This window comes from Capra hircus, chromosome 3, assembly GCF_001704415.2.
Source record: "Capra hircus breed San Clemente chromosome 3, ASM170441v1, whole genome shotgun sequence".
Taxonomy (NCBI): Eukaryota; Metazoa; Chordata; class Mammalia; order Artiodactyla; family Bovidae; genus Capra; species Capra hircus.
Window position 1 is genome coordinate 8073315 of NC_030810.1, and position 22879 is coordinate 8096193.

The 22879-nt window shown below is 47.6% G+C and overlaps 1 protein-coding gene across 2 annotated transcripts in view; it reads left to right on the forward strand.

Annotated features, from left to right (window-relative positions):
- The window catches only part of NGEF (neuronal guanine nucleotide exchange factor), a 127663-nt gene continuing 105387 nt past the window's right edge, over positions 604-22879 (forward strand). Inside the window, exons 1-2 of one of the 2 annotated variants that reach the window (XM_018041089.1) lie at positions 604-763; positions 6802-6956. The gene's annotated coding sequence lies outside the window, so the exon portion shown is untranslated. The remainder of the gene's footprint in view (positions 764-6801; positions 6957-22879) is intronic. The other variant, XM_018041090.1, reaches the window with a different exon arrangement.

The window sequence follows — 22879 nt, forward strand, 5'->3', positions numbered from 1 at the left end:
TCCCCTTCTCCTTTTGCCTTCAATATTTCCCAGGATCAGGGTCTTTCCCGAGTTGGCTCGTCCCATCAGGTGGCCAAAGTATTGGAGCTTCAGCTTCAGTATCAGTCCTTCCAAGGAATATTCAGGACTGATTTCCTTTAGGATTGACTGGTTTGATCGCCTTGCAGTCCAAGGGACTCTCAGCGAATAGAAGGTAGCTATTAGCGACAACAACAGCGATAGTGACAGCAACAGAGGAAGGTCTGGCGTGAGGCAGCGAGCGTCCCTGCCTGGAAGGGATTGAGCTGAGTCATGACGTCATGTGCAACCTTTTGCAAGGCTTAGATGGAGCTGCCTGTGGGGCTGCCTGGCCAAGACCGTGGGCTGGGGGACCAGGTGTCACGGGACCACCAGGCTTACCTTGCGCCCGGTTGCAGCACCAGCTGCTCCTGGTCTTCACCGTGGGTAGCACCTTCCCTCCTGCACGGCCTCTGGTTCAGGTGTGGGGCCGCCACCCTGGCTGGGCCCACGGGCGCAGGAAGGTAAACACCCAGGCAGGAAGTGATTGTCACGGGCATGGGGCCAGCGCGCGGCCAGGCGAGTCTGAAGGTCAGGAATGCTTCCCGGGGAGCCCTTTCCAGTAGAGGTCAGAGTCTCCGGCTGCAGGTTCTCAGGGAGCGGAGGAGTCCAAGAACACCCCCTACTCTGAAACCCCAACAGGACACAGGGCAGGAGAGCTAGAGCCGTCCAGGGGGCTCTAACCCCAGGAGCTCCTCCCTGGCAGGTAAGCACATGGTCTGAGTGTTTTGTTTTGTTTTTTTGGTAATGAAATGAGATGAAATGGGAAGGAAAGCGGGCTGCAGCCAGGGCAGCATAGGCAAGACCCCAGGCAGGTGAGTGAAGGGAAAGGCAAGCCCACTTAACCCCTCACTGAGAAGGATCTTCAAGAGAAAACAGCCCAGCCCTGGGTCTCTCACTCACCTTGGCTTCACCATCCTCCCCTCTGGGACTCAGTTTCACCACCTGGGAATTGGGGTAATAACTCCTTCCAGGCTCCTCTCCTGTGAAGGCTTCAGGAACAAGTGAGATAATGAACATGACGGGCCGCAGAAGTTGCGGGGCCCCGTGAGAAATGATTAAGGGAGCCCCTTGGCCTGGGTTCGATCCCTGGGTGGGGAAGATCCCCTGGAGAAGGGAAAGGCTATCCGCTCCAGTATTCCGGCCTGGAGAATTCCATGGACTATAGTCCATGGGGTCAAAAAGAGTTGGGCATGACTGAGCGACTTTTGCTTTCACTTTGATCAAGCATTACTAAGAATTCCGAGAATTAAGCATGTTAACATGATTAAGAACTGCAATTGCAGAGCGTTAAACTAAGTGAGGGGTCCTTCTACGGCCACGGTCTCCTGTGACTGCATGGGTCACACGCCCGTGGCTCCAGCCCTAAAAATAAATGTACATGTAAACCGTGAAGGGCTAAACAAACTGAGATGACTACGTGCCCGTGGCTCGAGTCTCAGGGTCAGGGAGCACATGCGGGGGACGGAAGTCACAGCGGTGAGGGGAGTGCTGTCTGCAAGGCTGCTCCCCTGCCTCCGCACCTGCTGCTCAGGGTCCCATCTCAGAGGCCCCAGTCTCCCACCTGCTGAACTTGCACCCCTGGCAGGCATCCAGCCAGTCCTGGTGCAATTCAAACGTCTGGGGACACAGGCTTCTCGGATGCGGCAATCTTTGGGAGATTGTTCTTCTCAACCGTGGTTTAAAGTTTTGGGTGGTCATTTGCAGCAACATGGATGGATCATGAAGTTATCATACTAAATGAAGTAAGCCCAGAGAGACAAATATCATATGATACTGCTTATGCATGAAATCTTTAAAAAAAAAAAGATACAAATGAACATATATACAAAATAGAAATAGACCCACAGACATATTAACAGAAAACAAACTTGTGGTTATACCAAAGGGGAAAGGAAGGGGAGGGCTGAACTGGGGATTAATAGACACACACTGCTACATATAAAACAGGTAAACAACAAGGACAGACTGTAGAGCACAGAGACAATATTTTATAATAACCTCTAAGGGGGAAAAGCTGAAAACAATAGGTATATATTTATGCATAGTGGAATCACTTTGCTGAACACCTGAAACTAATACAACGTTGTAAATCAACTATACCACAATAAAAAAGATCTAACTTATCAATTACACTAGCAAATAAAAACCCCGAAACATAAATTAAAAAGAGGCCTGGTGGCTCAGTGGGTAAAGAATCTGCCTGCAATGCAGGAGACAGGGGTTCGATCCTTGGGTCAGGAAGATCCCCTGGAGAAAGGAATGGCAACCCACCCCAGTGTTCTTGTCTGGAGAATTCCATGGACAGAGGAGCCTGGTGGGCTACAGTCCGTAGGGTTGCACAGAATCGAACATGCCAATTAAATAAAATCCGGGATGTTCACAGTCCCTGGCTAAACCAGACTGGGACTTGTGACAGTTCTGCCGAGTTCTGCCCATGGTGGCTGGAAAAATGCCTGTGGTGGGAATGTCCCAACGTGCCTGCCCCGGCTGCGCCTTTGGCTTCCCATACCTTCTCCCTCTTGGCTCTTGCCCTCAGATTTCCTCTTCCCTTTCTGCTCCTATCCTGGCTGCCTTGTCTCTGCTTAGCCTTGCAGCAGTCAAAATCAGGGTACCCGGGAGGTGTCGTAGGCTTTCTGGTCTGTGAAAACACTCAATAGACCATCTTCCTTGACCCCATCCTCAACTCTACCCCTTCGTGGGGTCCACATTGTCTTGAAAACCCTCCCTGGAAGGGGCTCCCTACAGGAAAGGCAGGAGGTCATGTGATCAGAGATCACTGAAGGAGGAAGATCATTGCTTTCAGAACTTGCCCATGGGAGATGTCTCTGGCCTCTGTAAAAGCAGCCCAGGAAACTTACACCGGTGGACAAACCAGCCCAGGGAAGGAGGCCGGGTCTAGTCGCTGTGCCTGCTGGTTCCACCATCTACACTGCAGCCACTGTTTGTCTCAGCGGCTGGCGACCCACCAGCCCCACATCAGACAGCACAACTCCTAGGGCGAGTCCTTTCCCCACGTCCGAGAGCCCATCGCCTCCCTAAGTAGGGGTCAGCACTGGCGCTCTAAAGTTACCAGCATCACCCTAGGAAGGCGGAAGCCCTTCCTTTGTCCTTTCATCAAATCATTGCCAAGCACCTGGGGCAGGTGAGACTTTAGAGAGGAGCTGGGGGCACACACGGCACCAGTGCTGCCCTCAGGCTGGCAGAGGAGAACCAGGACAGAGGCTCCTCCTACACGAAGGGGGCACAGAGCGCCCCACCCCCAAACACAAGGATGGGTGTGGGGTCGTGGGGCTGAGAGGTGTTTTGACCGACCAAGCAGGGAGTTACATCTCTGAGCCTGTGGGCTGTTTCTTTCCAGAACACCCCTCTTGGCATCTTCGGGGCACTGCCAGAGCACAGCAGCCAGGCTGCAGGAGGAATTTGCACCTTGGGCTCCCTTTCCCCAACTTTGGAGCCGTCGAGCTCAGTGGGCTGGGCTCTGCCTCTGGATATTCAGGACATACCCAGAGAAAACTGTCAGCCTGACTCCTTTCTTTGGCTAATAGAGGTTCTTAAAGCACAGCTCCCGGGGAGACCAACTGGGTCTGGGCAAAAGCCTTGAGCACTAAAGAGGGGGCATATGTCTAGAGCATCACTTAGTGGGTTTCCTTTGGGAGAATGTCTCAGATGGCTGATTAATGACCTGGCTGTCTGGGTTAAGCCATCTCTCAATCTTTCTACCTTAATAGGCCTTACCTTCAGAAGGGAAAGTAGTGGGAATTATCAGAGGGCTATCAGGGAGGCCTGCATGGAGGAGGTGGCCTTCGAACTGAGCATCATTAAACAGCCTTACATCCCTTCTTAGTTATTCTACAAGAGAAGAAGAGCTGATGAGTATAGTTTCGTATATGATGAAGTAAATCTCTATGTAAATCTCTAAGTAAATAAAGTAGTCATTTTTTCACACTTTACCCTTATTGAATGTTGCAAGTTCTTTAAATAGCATTCTATTACATAGAACACATTCCCAAGGAAGGAATAGCAGGGTTTCAACAAAGTGAAATGGGAGCCCTGCAGGGCCTGACAATGGCAGAGGCAGAGGCACTGACCTGGGGAAGCAGGAGTTTTGTTTAAAGGATCCTCATGGAAAAGGTTTGCTAGCGCAAGAGGAAGGTGGAGGGGGGTGGCCCCAGCCCATGAAGCCCAGACCTGGATGCTCTCCCAGAGATCACAGCAGGGGTCTATATGGCCAGCACGTCTCAGGGGCACCCACTCCTCACTTCTGGACTCCAGCACTAGCTGGCTTTTGCCCCCATCGCCTTCACTTTTGGCTGGAGGTTTGTGCAACAGCGCTGGTGCCTCCCACAGCCAGGAGTTCTGACCATTAGTTACCCAGGTCTTTGAGGAACTTAAGATGGGACATTGATTCATTATTATTTAATGACTATCTTTTCTATCAGAAACTTCCCTGGTGGCTAAGAGGGCAACGCGTCTGCCTGCAATGCAAGAGACCCAGGTTCGATCCTTGGGTCGGGAAGATCCCCTGGAGAAAGAAATGGCAACCCACTCCAGTATTCTTGCCTGAAGGATCCCATGGATGGAGGAGCCTGGTAGGCTACGGTCCAGGAGGGGTCACAAAAAGTCGGACACGACTGAACGACTTCACTCTCTCACTCACTTCCTATCAGAAATAAACCCTTCAAAACCCGGGCCCTCCAGTGTATAAGCTTGGGAGCCACTGGGTCAGGGAACAGCTGAGATGAGGAACCAGCAGGCAAGTTGGACCTGAGGACCTTGACCCCTCGGCTCTGTCCAGAAGTGACAAGGGTCGGTCCTGGGTGGCTGACTTGGGGAGCATTGCTCAATCCCACAGGCTAGTCTATATGACCTGCTTGTGTTAGTCTCTCAGTCATATCCAACTCTTTGTGACCCCATGGACTGTTGCCTGCCAGGCTCCTCTGTCCTTGGAATTCTCCAGGCAAAAAAACTGGAGTGGGTTACCATTCCTTTCTCCAGGGAATCTTCCTGACCCAGGGGTCAAACCTGGGTCTCCTGCATTGAAGGCAGATTCTTTATGAGCCATGTGAGCCGCCAGGGAAGCCCTCGGTATGACTTGCGTATCTCCATGTTTCAAACCACCCCAGCAGTGTGCTCCTTGTGGACTGACTCCTCAGAGAACCCCTCATTCAGCTGGTCAGTGTTTGCTGCGCGATTGCCCTGGGCCAGCAGCAATAAGATGTGATAAGATGATCAGAGCCCCTGCCCCTCTCCCAAGCTCCCCACCTCCATTCCAGGCCTGTCAGCTGCCCGCACCCTTTTACTGAGGTCCAAATAAGTAGATAAAGAAAACCCAATTTCCTGTTCACAGCTGATTCATTTGTCATTCTTGAGCCAAAGCAGATTCCCATTAAATTCCACTAATGGGACAAAAAGCTTCCAAGTATTTTAAATTTATAACGCCTTGGCATAATGGGCTTTGTTTTTCATGATGCTCTCTAGATGTAAATCTGCTCATAAAAGTGAGGACATCTATAAAGATATTTTGCTCTCGTCTGAGTGACAACAACATTCCTGTGTGGATTCTTGAATGCTGGAGAAAAGCCCTCTTTTCTGCCGAGGTCCTTTTTAGGAAGTTAGCTTTGAACTTTAAAAATGATTTTGGGGTTCTTTATTTCTGGATTTAAAAGGCATCTGGCACGTTGACAATTTTTCCTGGTGTCTGAAATATCAGAGCGGTCTTCTGGCACTAACTTGCTACAGTTTTCTGGCTTCTTTGGAATTGGTTCAGAGCCGAGATCAAAGTCACTCGCAGTTGGCTAATACGGGTTACAAGTCAAGGGTAAAACAGGGAGAGATGCCAGCTAGGGGTCAGAATGAAGCCATCTTGATGCTCAATCAAAGATAAACAGACCCACCTAAGCTATGCTTGCAAAAACATTATCAAAGCTGATTTGTGTATCCACTGGCGAAATAGCACAGAAACTGCCAAAATAAAGAAGTATGGGTAGATCTGCAGCATCTTTTAACAGGCCGTGGAAGGCAAGGTGACACTTGTGTGACCACTGGGGCCCAGGCTGGATCAATGCCTACTTTTTATCTCTTTCTGAATTTTCTGTAATCTCATATGTCTGTTTTCTCGGGAAAGGCTGTTTGCTTTAAATGAGAACGTCCTAAATTAAAAGCAGTGAGAAATAGTTTAGAAACGGTACTCTCAACCACCTTGCCAGAGCCAGGCTGCCTCCACCACGTACAGGCTGTGTGACCTTGGCTGAGGCAGTTAACCTCTCTGAACGTCCGAGTTCCCTCCTGTGAAAATGGAGGACTTGGGACACGGACAGTAATGATCATATGGGCTCACTGTGAGCGTTCCATGAGATGACGAGTGAATCGATGATGAACTGCTCAATGAGTAATAAGTGTGGTTCTCACTACTATTATCCCAATAAGCCTTGAGCAAGAAAATGAATGCTTTTTTCCAAAATGCAAGTTGATTTTAAGTAACAGGGAGGGGGAGTTCCCTGGCAGTCCAGTTGTTAGGACTCAGTGCTCTCACTGCTGAGGGCCTGGGTTCAATCCCTGGTTGGGGAACCAAGTTCTTGCAAACCATGCAGAGCAGCCAGGAAAAAAAAAAAAAAAAGGAAGAGAATTTGTCAGCTCACAATAGTTAGAGAACTGAGAACAAAACAGGAGGGTGTACCCGAGAGCCCTCAGATGTGAAGAGAACAGGCTTTCTTTGAAGACTTGACCCAATCTTCCTCACAGGCTCTGAGCTTGTCCAGCTTTGAGGATCTCCCTTCCTTGACCACACCATTCACACCTGCCAGGGGCAGCTGGGAAGACCACACACCAGCAAAGTCTCCCTTGACGTGTCAGCATGTTGGATCCAAGGATTATTTTCCTCCAGTAAACATTTCTTGGTGAGTAAAGGCATTGTTTCTGGCAAAGACCTAATGCTCCAAAAATGTTTTCCTTCCAGTTTTATTGAGATATAATTTACAGGCAGCACCGTGGAAGTTCAAGGTGGACAGCATAGTGATACATCATGAAATGATGACCACAGTAAGTCTGATCTCTCATCTCATATAGATACAGCATTAAAGAAATAAACAATAGTTTTCCTTGTGATGAGAACTCAGGATTTGCTCTGTAACAACTTTCATAGGTGACACACAGCAGTGTTATATTATCTTGTTGAACCTTGCACCTTGTAACTGGACGTTTGTACCTTTTCAATGCCTTCATCCAACTCCTCCTCTCCACACCCCTTACCTCTGGTAACCACACACCTGATCTCCTTTTCTCTGAGTTTGCTTGTTCATTCGCTTTTGAAATGTAAGTGATCTACAGTGCTATGTTAATTCCTGTTACACAACATGGTTGGATATTTCTATACATTTCAACATGATCATCAAGAGAAGTCTAGTTAAAATACATCATCATACAAAGGTGTTATATAGTTATTGCTATATTCCCCACATGGTACCTCTCAATCTGTGATTCATGTATTTTGCAACTGGAGATTTGCATCTCTTAATCTCCCTCAGCTATTTCTCTCCTTCCTCACTCTCCTCATCTCTGGCAACCACCCCATTGTCTTCTGTGTTTATGCTGTTTCTGTTTTTTACATTTGGTCATTAGCTTTGTTTCATAGCTCCCACATGTAATGGAATCATACATTATTGTTTTTTCTCTTCTGACTTATTTCACTTGGCAAAATAATACCCTCTAAGTCCATCCATGTTGTTGCAAATGGCAAGATTCCATTCTTCTTTGTGGCTGAGTAATATTCCATTGTGTATGTGTGTGTGTGTACCAAACATTCTTTATCCATTTATCTATTGATAGGTACTTAGGTTGCTTCCATGTCTTGGCTGCAATGAAATAGGGGTGCATATTAGAATTAGTGTTTTTATTTCCTTCATGTGAACACCCAGGAGTGGATTGTTGGATAGTATAGTAGTTCCATTTTTAATTTTTTGGGGAACCATCCTAATGTTTTCCACAGTGGCCGCACCAATTTGCAGTTCCACCAACAGTGCACAAGGATTCTCCTTCTCCATATCCTCACCATCGCTGTCATTTGTTGTCTTTTTGATAACAGACATTTTGACAGGTAGTATTGCATTGTGGTTTTGATTTGCCTTTTGCTGATGGTGGATGGCATCACCAACTCGATGGACATGAGTTTGAGTGAACTCCAGGAGTTGGTGATGGACAGGGAGGCCTGGTGTGCTGCGATCCATGGGGTTGCAGAGTCAGACACGACTGAGCGACTGAACTGAACTGAACTAAACTGATGGTGGCTAGTGATGTTGAGCATCTTGGCAAGAGTCTGTTGGTCATCTGTCTTTTTCAGACAGATGTCTATTCAGATCATCTGCCCATTTTTTAACCAGGGTTTTGTTTTGGTTTTTTTTTGGTGTTGAGTTGTGTGAATTCTTTGTACAGTTTGTATATTAACCCCTTGTAGGATATATCATTTGGAAATATCTTCTCCCATTCAGTAGATGGCATTTTCATTTTGTCAATAGTTTCCTTCTATGTGCAAAAGATGTAGTCCCATTTATTTATTTTTGCTTTTGTTTCCCTTGCCAGAGGAGACATATCCAAAGAAATATTACTAAGCCTGATGCCAAAGGGCTGGCTGCCTGTGATTTCTTCTGGAAGTTTTCTAGTTTCCGGCCTCACAGTTTAGTCTGTAATCCATTTGGAATTTACTTATGTGTGTGGTATGAGAGAGAAGTCCAGTGTGATTCCTTTGCATGTAGCTGTCTGGTTTTCCCCAAACCATTTACTGAAGACGTTCTCTTTCCCCCATTGTATACTCTTGTCTCTTTTATTGTGGATTAATTGCCCATACAAATGTGGGTTCATTTATGAGCTCTCTATTCTGTTCCCCTCATCTGTGTCTGTTTTTGCACCAGTACTATACTGTTTTAATTAACACAGCTTTGTAGCAGGTTTTGAAATCAGGGAGCATGATACCTCCTGCTTTGTTCTTCCTTCTCAAGATTGTTTTGATTATTTGGGGTCTTCATGTTTCCATACTAATTTTAGATTTGTTCTAGTTCTATGAAAAAAAAGTCATTGGCATTTTGCATTGAATCTGTAGCTTGCCTTGGTTAGTATGGTCATTTTAACAATATTCATTCTTCTAACCCATGAACACAGTATATTATTCCATCTGTTTGTGTCATCTTCAATTTATTTTACCAACATCCTATAGTTTTCCAAGTACAGGTCTTTTATCTCCTTAAAAGTGAAGGTGATAGTTGCTCAGTCATGTCCAACTATTTATGACCCATGGACTGTAGCCTGGCAGGTTCCTCTGTCCATGGAGTTCTCCAGGCAAGAATACTGGAGTGGGTAACCACTGCCTTCTCCAGGAGATCTTCCTGACCCAGGGATTAAACCCAGGTCTCCTGCATTGCAAGCAGCTTCTTTGCCATCTGGGTTTATCCCTAGATACTTTATTCTTTTTGATGCAATTAGAAATGGGATTATTTTCTTAATTTCTCTGATAGTTTGCCGTGTATAGAAATGCAACAGATTTCTGCGTATCAATTTTGAATCCTGTGACTCAACTGAGTTCACTGACTTCTAGTAGTTTTTTCTGGTGTATTTAGGATTTTCTATGTATAGCATCATGTCATCTGCAAACGTAATAGTTTTGCTTCTTTGGATTTCTTTTATAGATTTAGATTCCCTTTATTTCTTTTTGTCTTCTCATTCCTGTGGCTAGGACTTCTAATACTGTTATCAAGCAAAGGCTCTTTGCCCCATTGGCACCAGTGATAAAGAAACTGCCTGCCAATGCAGGAGACATAAGAGACGTGGTTGGATCCCTGGGTTGGAAGAAGGCATAGCAACCCACTCCAGTATTCATGCCTGGAGAATCCTGTGGACAGAGGAGCCTGGGGGGCTATAGTCCATGGGGTTGCAATGAGTCGGACACAACTGAGCAACTAACACACTTAGATAATACAGGATAATCTTCTTATCTCAAGATTCTGAATCATATCTGCTAAGACTCTTTTGCCATATAAGGTAATAAATTCACAGGTCCTAGATACACCACAGTTCAAAAGCATCAGTTCTTCAGTGCTCAGCTTTCTTTATAGTCCAGCTCTCATATCCATACATGACCACTGGAAAAACCATAGCCTTGACTAGACAGACCTTTGTTGGCAAAGTGATGTCTCTGCTTGTTGATATGCTGTCTATGTTGGTCATGACTTTTCCTCCAAGGAGCAAGTGTCTTTTAATTTCATGGCTGCAGTCACCATCGGCAGTGAATCTACTGAAGACAAGGCCAATCTTGGCTTAGAGGGGGAAAGTGCTGTGATTGATTAGTAATGTCTGTCATGTCAAAGGGACAGGAAAAGGTGGTCCGTGTGCGCCTGACCCACCATTCCCTGCAGGAAAGGAGGCTTTGCATGCAGGCTGACGCTTGGGAAGCCAGGGGAGAAGCTGAGCCTTATCTGTGTGCCCCTGAGCAGCTCTGCTGGAAGAGTCTTGGCTTCCTCATCTTTAGAATGAGAGAAACTGATGAAGCGCTTTCCAGCTCCCCGAGAAGGTGATGGGCTGTGAATGGAAAGAACGTTATCCGTAACCAACTGCCCATACCTTCATTTGCGGTCAGAGGTCTGCGGCCTGGGCCTGTGACTTCTGTCTTGGCTAGAGGGCCTGGGAGTTCTTCCGCCTAGTGCAGGTCTGAGCCTGTGTCCTCAGCCCTATGGGCCCTGGTCTGCCTGGAGGAGACCATCCACTTGGGTGGACTCCACAGACATGCACTGCTGCACACGATTCTCGACTTCCAGACTCGCTGAGGTGGAACAGGGCTTCACCTGAACCCCTGGGGGAGCTTGTTACAGCCCAGCTGTCCCCTCCCCCAAGACACCTTCTTCCCTGCCCGGGCTTCTGGAAGGTCTGGGGTGGGGCCAGGAATCTGCATGTCTTAAAAGCTCCCAGACGCTGCAGCTGCTGCTCAGAGTGGACCACGTTTTGGGAACCTCTGGCTTAGAGTGAGGGAAGAAAGCCTCAGTTCAAAGAGCAAGGAACCAGGTGATGTCTGGTTCATTCAAGTCACTTCAGTGTTTCCAGAATGTCAATCACTTACTTTCCACATGTAAAATTCTTGACATATCCTTGTACCATCTGTGCCATTAATACTGTCTGCAGACTGGCTTTACATTGAATTCTCTATTTTCATCCTCAGCATTAATACCTATGAAATTGCAGCTTTGAAGTGCTAATTGGATTTCTCCTAAAGATACATAGAACATGAAACTATTGCTTTTTTTGCATGTTTGACTGCTGTACCTCCTAGAACCAGCAACTGGTTCAAATCTCCTGCAGCTGTAAACAGCAGGGAGGGACTGTCTAGATTCACCCAAATCTCATGAATATTTTGAATGAGAGACAATTCAAAGAAATCATAGTCCCTTGATGACTCTGCTGGGTTGTCTGCTTTTAAAAATACCTCCTTCTTGAATTAGTCACCCCAGCGGAAACAGAAACCCCAGCCCCTCTGCTTGTCTGCCCCCATGTCTCGTGGCGTTTCACCGCCTCCAGCAGCCTGTTCTCTTTGGCTGTCCCCACGTCCCTCTCGGCCCACCTTCAAGGCTCAGGCACACTCTACCGGTCCCGATTCCAACAGCCCATGCCTCCATGTACCGCAGTTGACCTAACCTCCCGGGTAAACCTTCCTCAGGGCCTGCCTCACCTCCCGGCTACCCACAGGGCTGTGGGGAGATCCCGGGACCAGGCTGGGAGGCAGGCGAAGGCCCTGGGATGCTACCAGCACCGCAGAAATGACAGAAGGTACCAGAGAGAAAGAGAAGCCAGAGGAGGAGCAGAGTTTGGGCTGATGAGGGATGTCAGGAGATTCCCTCTTGCCGGCCCCCTGGGGCCCACATCTGTGAGGAGACCCTGTCTGTCTCAAGAGCCAGGGCTGAGCACCGGGGGGCCACAGCCGTGCCCGGTGAGTGAGTAGACAGAACCGCTCAGGACACAGCTGACCAGTTTAACTCTCATCCTAAAGTCAGTGTGAAAACCTAGATCTACATAAATGAAAGCGAAAGTGAAGTCGCTCAGTCGTGTCCGACTCTCTGCGACCCCATGGACTGTAGCCTACCAGGCTTCTCCATCCATGGGATTTTCCAGGCAAGAGTACTGGAGTGGGTTACCATTTCCTTCTCCAGGAGATCTTGCTGACCCAGGGATTAAACCCGGGTTTCCCACACAGGAAAGGCCAAATTTGGACAACTGGGAAATAATACACAAGAAACCCTTCAGGGTGGGATAAGAAAAGGTTTTAAGAGATTTTATGGGAAAAATACATGAACAAAACAAACGTCCCAGCTTGCTGATTGTTAACCAGAAATGAGAAATGGGAAAGTTATTTCTCCCTTCCTCAGTGTGTGTGTGTGTCTATCTGTCTGTCCCTCCACACCATCTGTCCCTGCTAACTACATACATGGCCAATTATGGCTAATTCAAAATGCCTCCCCCACCCCCATGGCCATCCAGCCCAGAGCCCCTGCCTACTGGCCTGATCTCCATCTCAGTCCTTGTCTCTGGAAGAGGGAGTCTGATTGGCTCAGCCCAGCCTCTGGCTTGATTCCTCTGGGTCAGAGGTCCACTCTTTGGGGTCAGAGGCCCACCCTGTTCTGGTCAGCTATGGCCAGGGGGGTAGGGGTGGTGGGACTCAGGGTCCTCCCCGTCCAGGGCTGAGGATGAAGCAAACACTGTCGAAAGGACTCCGGAGCAGGAAGAAGGAAGGATGGCTGCCTTCTGTACAAATCCCTGCTCCCCAGAACCATTTTGAGAAATCGGGTTGAGATAGAGATTTTCCCAACCAGAGATGCAAGTACCATCTTCATTCCCTTGCCAAGTGCTATAAACTGAGTATTCATGTCCTTCCAAGGTTCATATGTCAAAGCCCAAACCTGCAATGTAATGGCATTTGGAGATGAGGCCTTTGGGAACTATTAGGGTTAATATTTATGGTTAATAAGTAATCCTAATATTAGGTAAGTATTAGGGTTAGTAGGTCATGGGGGAGGGGACTCTTCTGATGGGGTTGTTGTTGTTGTTCAGTGGCTAAGTGGTGTCTGACTCTGCAACCCCATGGACTGCGGCACGCCAGGCTACTCTGTCCTCCACTATCTCCTGGAGTTTGCTCAAACTCATGTTCATTGAGCTGGTGATGCCATCCAGCCATCTCATCCTCTGTCGTCCCCTTCTCCTCCTGCCTTCAATCTTTCCCAGCATCAGGGTCTTTTCTAATGAGTCTGTTCTTCACATCAGGCAGCCAAGCATTGATGCTTCAGCTTCAGCCTCAGTCTGATGGGGTCAGTAGCTTTATAAGAAGAGGAAGAATATAGTTTTCTCTCTCCTTCTCCCCCCTCACCACCATTTCTCTCACCCTTCTTCCTCTCTCTCTCTCTCTCTGTCTCTCCTTCTTCATACACAACCCAGGAAAGGCCATGTGAGGATGTGTCAGGAAGGTGGCCATCTGCTGGCCAGGAAGAGGGCCCTCACCAAAACCCCAGAAACTGACCATCTTGATATAGGACTTCAGATTCCAGAACCGGTAGCAAATAAATTTCTGTTGTTCAAGCCTCGAGTCTATGGTATTTTGTTAAGGCAGCCCAGGCTGACTAAGACATCACCAGGTCTTGTCATTTTTAGCAGGCAGGCATTTTTATAACTCTTCTAGGATTTGGGTGGATACATGAGTTCACAGCAGCTCCACCGTGAGAATGGCCCCACTGCTAGAATCCAGCTGAGTCCCAGTGTAGGGAGGGCAGCTTTCTGAACATGAAGATCCCTGTCTGGTTACTGAGATGCCATCGCCCACTTTCACACAGTCTATTTTGCACTGTGCCTGGGAGCTCGGCCGCCCTGGCCTGCCTCCCTCTGGCTGGTCCCCAGAACTTGGCCCACAGGCAGGCGGGAGCTTGCCAAGGGCGGTGGCCGACAGAGGCCACTCACCCCAGAAGGAGTGGCCCTGTCCCCAACTCACTCTCTCCTATTGCTCACAGCCTGTCCAATGGTGGGGGTGTGGGACAGAAGGTCAGTGTCCACGGAGTAGGTAAAATTCTCTTAGCAACAGGACAACCCTGCAGTAGCTGGCTCTCCCTTCACTTTGAGAAAGTAGGTTGCACCCTGTCCTTCCCCCACCAGCTGAGAAGGGCTGCTGTCCCCGTGGTGCCCGGAGGGGACAGGACTCCCGGGAGCTGCCACCAGCCAGTCCCCAGAGATGAGGCATAGATTCCGCTCACTGGGACAGAGACAAGGCTCTCAGGGACCCTAGAGCTGTTTTGTTTTCAAAGTCCATACCTGTTTTTTTATGTCAACCATTATATCCATTTTATAATCTTGAAGTCTTTTTAACACCCAAATGTAAAAACGAGTTAAACAAGTGGCTCATTCATTTAGCTTGCAAAGAGTAAAAAGCACAGCCTGGGAGTATCGTTCTGGGTGTTGATGCCGTGCCAGGAGCCATAATCCCATTTAATTCTTGCAACTTTCAGTGCACAAATAAGAGACGCTTCCAGAAGGAAAGCAAAGCCAGAGGAAAAGCGAGCTCGTGTTTGGGATGACAGAGGATGTTAGGCAGTTCCTTCCTGCCAGCTCTCTGGGGCCCTGATTGAGGGGCCTCTGCTATCTCACAGCCTGGAGCCCAGCATGGGGCAGACACAGGTGTGAGCGGACGGAGCCCACCCAGGACGCCACTGGCCAGTTTCACTCCATGGGAGCCTGGAGAGCACCATTGCCCTCCAGATGGGGAGTTGAGGGTCAAGGATGTGTCAGGGGCCCATCCCTGGAGCCATGCCAGGACTCCGGAGGCCCTGAAGCTTCAACCTTAGACTGCTCAACACTAGCTGGGGTAGAAGAAGTGAGCTGGAAGGGGCCACCATGAGAAGTCAGAAAATAGGCGACTGTGGGCCACAGCCACTTAGGGAAAGCCACCCCCATACGTGGCTTGAATCTTTGCACCCAAACTGCCCAGGGCTCCCTGTAAAGCCTCCCCACATGGAAGGAGAGGGGTGCTAAAAAGACGTGAGTACCTAAAGGAGCCTGCCGGCCTGGCCCCCCCAGACACCCCATGCCTCATGCCCTGCTCCGCGCTCTCTCCCTGGCCCTCTCTGACTTCCCACATGCTCCACCTCCCAGGGCACCTCTCCACCCTCTCCTGTGCTCACCCCCCTCCTCCCAGAGGCAAAAGGGGTCTGGGACCAGCAAGACCAGCGTTCAAATCCTGTCTCAGTCACTTCCCAGCTGCGTGACCTTGGACAAGTCACCGAGTTTCTCCAAGCTCCAAGATGTGACTAACAATGGTACCCTCCCTCCCCAGGGTTGTGTAGGAGAAGCAAATGAATCAAAGCGAAAGTGTTGGAAACAAAATGATGCCTGAGCTCCTCTGAGAGCAAGGACCCGTTGTCTGCAGCTCTGGGCATTTCCCCTCCAGAAGCGTCTCAGTTGTTGTCGGTCAGTCGCTCAGTCGTGTCCACCTCTTTGTGACCCCATGAACTGCAGAATGCCAGGCCTTCCTGTCCATCACCATCTCCCGGAGTTCACTCAGACTCATGCCCACTGAGTCGATGTCTTAGTTCGGTCGGTATTTCCTGACCCAGGTCACCACTATCCTCCTCAGACTTCAAGCCTGAGTCCTGAGCTCTTCAGAGACCAGGATGGGGCGGCCTCAGTGACCAGGAGTCTCCTCCTACCCTGCAGGCGTGGCCCTTCCCCACCCCGGCAGGACTTGCGGCCGGGGGTCCACCTGTGGGGGGCAGCACGGTGATTCCAGGAGGAGCCTCGGGCTATCAGATCCAGCACCTCTGGGAGTGAAGACCCTGGAATTAGATGAGATCCCGAGAGAGGGGCAGCAGGAGAAGAGAAGGACGAGCAGGACATCGGGACGGGAGTGGACTTGACCCGTGAGCAGCGAGGGAGGCTGTGCTCTCGGGCCCTCGTCCACTCATGTCTCAAGTGAGGAGGAGGCCAGATGTTAGAGGGAAGACGGAGAAGGACAGCCCTCACCTAAGGCCCCTCTGAGGCTGAGGCGGCCAGGGTCCAGTCAGCGGTGGCAGGGGTGGGCGAGGGAGTGAGCTGACCAGTGCTGTGTGTGGCCAGAGGCCGGGGCCTCCGGCCAGTGTCTGACCAGCTTATGGTCTGGAAATCTCCACTGTATCCACCCACGCCTTGAGGAGCCAGAAAGCCCTGGCTCGGGTGTGCCCAGCTCATAAATCCAGAGTCATGAACCACAGCAGTCCCCATCAGGAGCAGACAGGAGGGGGTCTTAATCCTCTCTCACACCCTGGCTAACAACCAGCGACCCCTAAGGATGCCAGCTCTGGCCTCCACGCTCTCCCGTCCCTCCCCAGGCTCTCTGGTTAGGCTTCCAGACGCAACAATGATGTCCTTTTCCAGGGCAAAATGGGCCTTGTCAAACTGGAGGGGTGGTTCTCCAGGTGTGGTCCCCACACCAGCCGCAGCAAACGCTGAGAACTTGTTGGAAACACAGATTCTCGGGCCCCACCCCTGACCTCCGGCGCCCGGAAGCTCCGGGGTGGAGCCCCCAGAATCTGTATTTAACTGTCTAGGTGACTCTGAGGCCCCTGCATCGTGAGAACCACAGAGCCCGGAGAGCCAAGTGTCCCCGCGATCAGGGCCCAGTGTCACGGGAAGAAGTCAGACAAGAGAGAACACTGTGAACGAGTCCATTCACACAAAGGACCGAAACTGGCAAAGCTAGTCCTTGCTGTTAGAAGTCAGAGACTCCCCTCGGGGACTGGGGAGAGAGTCTCAGAGGCCTGGGTGTGGTTACAGAGGTAAGCAGTTAGCCTCTATACTTAGAATACAGGCACTTTCTGTATTCTACTATACTTAGATTAAAAAATAATTTTTTTTAATAGATGACAAGGTAAAATAGAAGCATCGCCTCCCATTTCGTTGTATAGCCTAGTAATTGGTTGAACTCACTTCGGGATGACCTAGGGTTCCGCTCCGGGTTACACAGAATAAAACGTTGAGGGTTCTTTGATCCTCGGCCAATAAGGTTTTATGACTTCAACCTAAAAGTGGCCTCAACGAAGACAGGATGGGCTGACTAATTAAAACCAGAGAGGAGCCGTAGGTCCACACACCTAAAACTGACACTGTCATCTTGGGTCAACGCAGCTGCTCCCGTTTCGCCCCTGGTTTATAGGTAATATTTCCCGAGAACAAGCTGCTTCATTCAGTTACCTTCACAAGCAGTTTATCTTGGAGGAGACACCAGGAAATCAGGTGGCACAAAGAGAGGCATTCTGTGGATGTTTGACTCTGGGTTGGGGTGGGGGCCGGGTTGGAAACCAGCAGAAGAATCTTGGCTTACCTGCCAAGGAATTTTCCAGGCGAGATGCTTCAGGACGGTGGGGACAACCAGAGAATGCAGCTATGTGGCTCCGTGGCCTGTCTGCCTGTGGGCTGGAGGAGATTCAGAACAATGTTCTTTATGAGGATAATCTGGGCCCAGGAGGGACGCTCCGCTTCCTTTAAGGATGTCAGCTCTCCCCAGCCCCCTCCCCTGTTCTGCATGGGAAGCTAACAGACAACCGGGAGGCACCACCTCTGGGTATTTACTCCAGCCCAAGATAATCCCTCCAAATGTTTACCAAACATTCCATCAAAGGGAGGAGGGCCAGTCCAAGTCTCCTTCCGAAAGGCCACTAAAGTCTCCCCCAGGGCTTCCCTCCTGGCCCAGTGGTTAAGAATCTACCTGCCAGTGCAGAGGACACAGGTTCGATTCCTGGCCCAGGAAGATTCCACATGCCACAGAGCAACTCAGCCCAAGAGCCACAGCTACTGCAGCCCTTGCACCTGGAGCCTGGGCTCCCCCACAAGAGAAACCACCATGGTGAGCAGCCCCTGCACTGCGGCTAGAGAGCAGCCCCCGCTCGCTGCAACTAGAGAAAGCCTGAGTGCAGCCGCAAAGACCCAGCACAGCCCAAAATACAGAAACAAGTGTGAGAAGTGAAAAAGGGTACCATAAAAACCCTTGAGGGAAATCCCTTAGTATTCAGAATTTCTCCTGAGGTCGATTTTTATCCCTGAATGAAGGAGAATGAGTCACTGACCCTTTCCTGTTTTAGTACCATACACTATCTCGATTACTGTTGCTTTGTAGTAACTTTTGAAATCGGAACATGTAAGTCCAACTTTATTCTTTTCCAAGATTGTTTTGGCATGGGTCCTTGAATTGCCACATAAATTTTAAAATCAGTTTATTAATTTCTACAAAGAAGCCAGCTGGGATGTTGATTTGGAATGTGTTGAATATCTAGATCAGTTTGGGGAACCGTACTGCCTTAATAGGGGCTTCCCAGGAGGCGCCAAGGCAGGAGACATAAGAGACACTAGTTCGATCGTGAATTGGGAAGATCCCCTGGAGGGGTGTTTGTGTGTGTGTGTGTGTGTGTGTGTGTGTGTTCGATGCTTATTCGTGTCCAGCTCTTTGCAACCCCATGGAGCGTGACCCACCAGGCTCCTCTGTCCTTGGAATTCTCCAGGCAAGAATACTGGAGTGGGTTGCCTCTCTAGAGGATCTTCCCAACCCAGGGACTGAACCCGGATCTCCTACATTGCAGACAGATTCTTTACTGTCTCAGCCACCAGGGAAGCCCTGGAGGAGAAAATGGCAACTCACTCCAGAATTCTTGCCTAGAAAATCCCCTGGACAGTAGAGCCTGCCGAACAACAGCCTCTAGCGTCATCAAGAGTCAGACACGAGTGAAGCGATTTAGCAGGCTCACACACACCACCTTAATATTGAATCTTCTCGTCCATGAAAATAGAATGTCTTTCCATTTATTTAAGTCTTCCTTAATTTCTTTCAACAATATTTATAGTTTTCAGAATATAAATCTTTCACTGCTTTGTTAAATTTGTATTTTTTAATATTTTTGATCATATTATAAATGACATTCTTTTTTAAAATTTTTCATTTCTGGTATGTTCATTCCTACTGTGTAAAAATACAGTGTATTTTTGTATGTTGATCTTATATCATGAGATCTTGCTGAACTTATTCCCAAAAGTTTTCTTAGGGAATTCCTTCAGTTCAGTTCCGTTCAGTCGCTCAGTCATGTCTGGCTCTTTGCGACCCCATGAATCGCAGCACGCCAGGCCTCCCTGTCCATCACCAATTCCTGGAGTTCACTCAGATTCATGTTCATCGAGTCAGTGATGCCATCCAGCCATCTCATCCTTGGTCGTCCCCTTCTCCTCCTGCCCCCAATCCCTCCCAACATCAAAGTCTTTTCCAATGAGTCAACTCTTCGTATGAGGTGGCCAAAGTACTGGAGTTTCAGCTTTAGCATCATTCTCTCCAAAGAAATCCCAGGGCTGATCTCCATTAGGATGGACTGGTTGGATCTCCTTGCAGTCCAAGGGACTCTCAAGAGTCCTCTCCAACACCACCGTTCAAAAGGATTTTCTAAGCCCATGATCATGTCATCTGCAAATAGAGTTTTATGCCTTCCTTTCCAATTTGAGCATCCTTTATTTATTTGTATTGACCGATTTCTCTGGTTCAAACCTCCAGTGCAATGTTGAACAGTAGTGAAGGGAGTGGGCATTCTTTTCTTCTGATTTATGAGAAAACATCCAGTCTGTAACAAGTGTGATATCAGATGTGGGGTTTTCATAGATGCCCTTTATCAAGTAAAGGAAATTTTCTTCTTTTATCTGTTTTGTTGGCTATTTTTATCATGAAGGATTACTGGATTTTGTCAAGTGCTAACTGATGCCAAATAATGGAGATATCATGTAGTTTTGTCCTTTGTTTCATTGGTATAGTGCATTATATTAATAGATTTTTTTGTGTTAAAACAACTGTGCATTTCTGGGATAAATTCTACTTGGTTATGGTGTATAATCGTTTTTATGTATCAGTTTGCTAGTCTTGCATTGAGGTCTCTTTCATTTATATTAATAAGAGATATTGGTGTATATTTTTCCTTTCTTGTGACATTTTTGTCTGGTTTTATAATCCCTCCATTTTTTGTATCTGTGATACCTCTTCTATAAAACACTTTAGTAGATAAGTACTCATTTCTGAGCTGGCATTCTGTTTCGTTGACGACTCCCTTATTCTAGGACAGCACACCTTTTATTATTGCGGCATTCTATGATATTTAGGAAAAGCGACTCTCTCTATTACCTATATTTCTCAAAATTTGAGCTAATCTCGCCTATCTGCCAATCTTGCCTATGAGCTTCATTTTCGTTTTATGAAAATATTCCAATGAAAGTTTTCAAATTGGAATTTGTTAGGTGGAATGGCACTAAAACTCTATATTAACGTGGTGAGAATTAACATGTTTTTAATTTTCCATTTTCCCATCCAAGAAAAACCAATACTTTTCTTTAAAAAAAAAAAAACCTCATGCTTTTCTAAAGATGTCAGTTTCTTCCATTTCCCACATTTTTCCTTTACATAGCTTATATTTATTTATGCAGTTATCCTACATTTTCTGATTTTGTTTCTACTGCGATTGGGAATTCACTATTTTCCTGTTGTTGACATGAAGTCAATCTATCCTATTCTGGCCCTGGGCTGAATTCTTTATAATTCCAATAGTTTCCATTGGTTCGTGGGGCTTTCTAGGCATTCATATCATCTGCAAATTGCAGTTTATTTCCTCTTCCTTTCTGACAACATTTGTTTTATGTCTCATTACTTTAGCTAAGCCCCCAAGAAACAAGTTAATAAAGATGAACATGGCATCCTGCCTTGACTTTTCAGCACCGCTGCATTCGAGACTTGCTTGGTGCCCTTTTTCATGATGACTTTTCCTTCTAGTCTTATTTCTGAAGGTTTTTTCCTGGAGACTTGTGTATAATTGTGTTGCTAACCCACTGGTAAACTATATTGTATTAAGACCGCCTATTGATTATGAAACTGCCTCTGTTCTATTAAATTACTCTGAGACTCTTTTAATTAGGGGATTAAAACAGCCCATTAACAGTTCATTCTTATTCTGTACTGGTTTCTTGAAGGTATAAACAGAAGACAGCTTCATTTTTCCCTGTTATGGCCACCGGCTGTCTTCTGTCCACACCCACCTGCTGTCGAGCAGGGCTCTCAGTGGCTTCCTGTCAGATGCCATAATTTCTCCACCCTTTGGTTTTTAGAATCAATACATTTCTGCGTCTAAGATTCTGTCCTTCTCATTTGCTTTTTCTCAAAAGATTTATCTACTTAATTTTTGAATAGGTTAATACATTGACATAACCTATAAAAATAAAAAAATATTAAATGGTATGTAAAATCTGCCTCCCTCCCAATCCTATTTTCCATCTGCCCAGGTTCCCTCCTCTAATAAAAGTACATGTGTATATGTAGCAATTGATACTAAGTTTTTCCAACTCCTGCCAGAAGTTTTCAGGCACATCCAAATAAACATAAATTTATTTTCCCCTTTTACACTGGGGAAAACATGATACTCTTCTACCCTTTTGTTTTCTTGAGATATCCTAGGATTCTTTCTTGATAAATACAACTGCATCTGATTCCACTGATGGAAATGTTTCAGTTCAGTTCAATCGCTCAGTCGTGTCTGACTCTTTGCAACCCATGAATCACAGCACACCAGGCCTCCCTGTCCATCACCAACTCCTGGAGTTCACTCAGACTCACGTCCATCGAGTCAGTGATGCCATCCAGCCATCTCATCCTCTGTTGTCCCCTTCTCCTCCTGCCCCCAATCCCTCCCAGCATCAGAGTCTTTTCCAATGAGTCAACTCTTCGCATAGGTGGCCAAAGTATTGGAGTTTCAGCTATAGCATCATTCCCTCCAAAGAAATCCCAGGGCTGATCTCCTTCAGAACGGACTGGTTGGATCTCCTTGCAGTCCAAGGGACTCTCAAGAGTCTTCTCCAACACCACACTTCAAAAGCATCAATTCTTTGGCACTCAGCCTTCTTCACAGTCCAACTCTCACATCCATACATGACCTCAGGAAAAACCATAGCCTTGACTAGATGGACCTTAGTCGGCAAAGTAATGTCTCTGCTTTTGAATATGCTATCTAGGTAGCTCATAACTTTTCTTCCAAGGAGTAAGTGTCTTTTAATTTCATGGCTGCAATCACCATCTGCAGTGATTTTGGAGCCCCCCAAAATAAAGTCTAACACTGTTTCCACTGTTTCCCCACCTATTTCCCATGAAGTGATGGGACCGGATGCCATGATCTTTGTTTTCTGAATGTTGAGCTTTAAGCCAACTTTTTCACTCTCCTCTTTCACTTTCAACAAGAGGCTTTTTAGTTCCTCTTCACTTTCTGCCATAAGGGTGGTGTCATCTTCACATCTGAGGTTATTGATATTTCTCCAGGCAATCTTGATTCCAGCTTGTGTTTCTTCCAGTCCAGCGTTTCTCATGATGTACTCTGCATAGAAGTTAAATAAGCAGGGTGACAATATACAGCCTTGACGTACTCCTTTTCCTATTTGGAACCAGTCTGTTGTTCCATGTCCAGTTCTAACTGTTGCTTCCTGACCTGCATACAGATTTCTCAAGAGGCAGGTCAGGTGGTCTGGTATTCCCATCTGTTTCAGAATTTTCCACAGTTTGTGGTGATCCACACAGTCAAAGTCTTTGGCATAGTCAATAAAGCTGAAATAGATGTTTTTCTGGAACTCTCTTGCTTTTTCTATGATCCAGCGGACGTTGGCAATTTGATCTCTGGTTCCTCTGCCTTTTCTAAAACCAGCTTGAACATCAGGGAGTTCACGGTTCACGTATTGCTGAAGACTGGCTTGGAGAATTTTGAGCATTACTTTACTA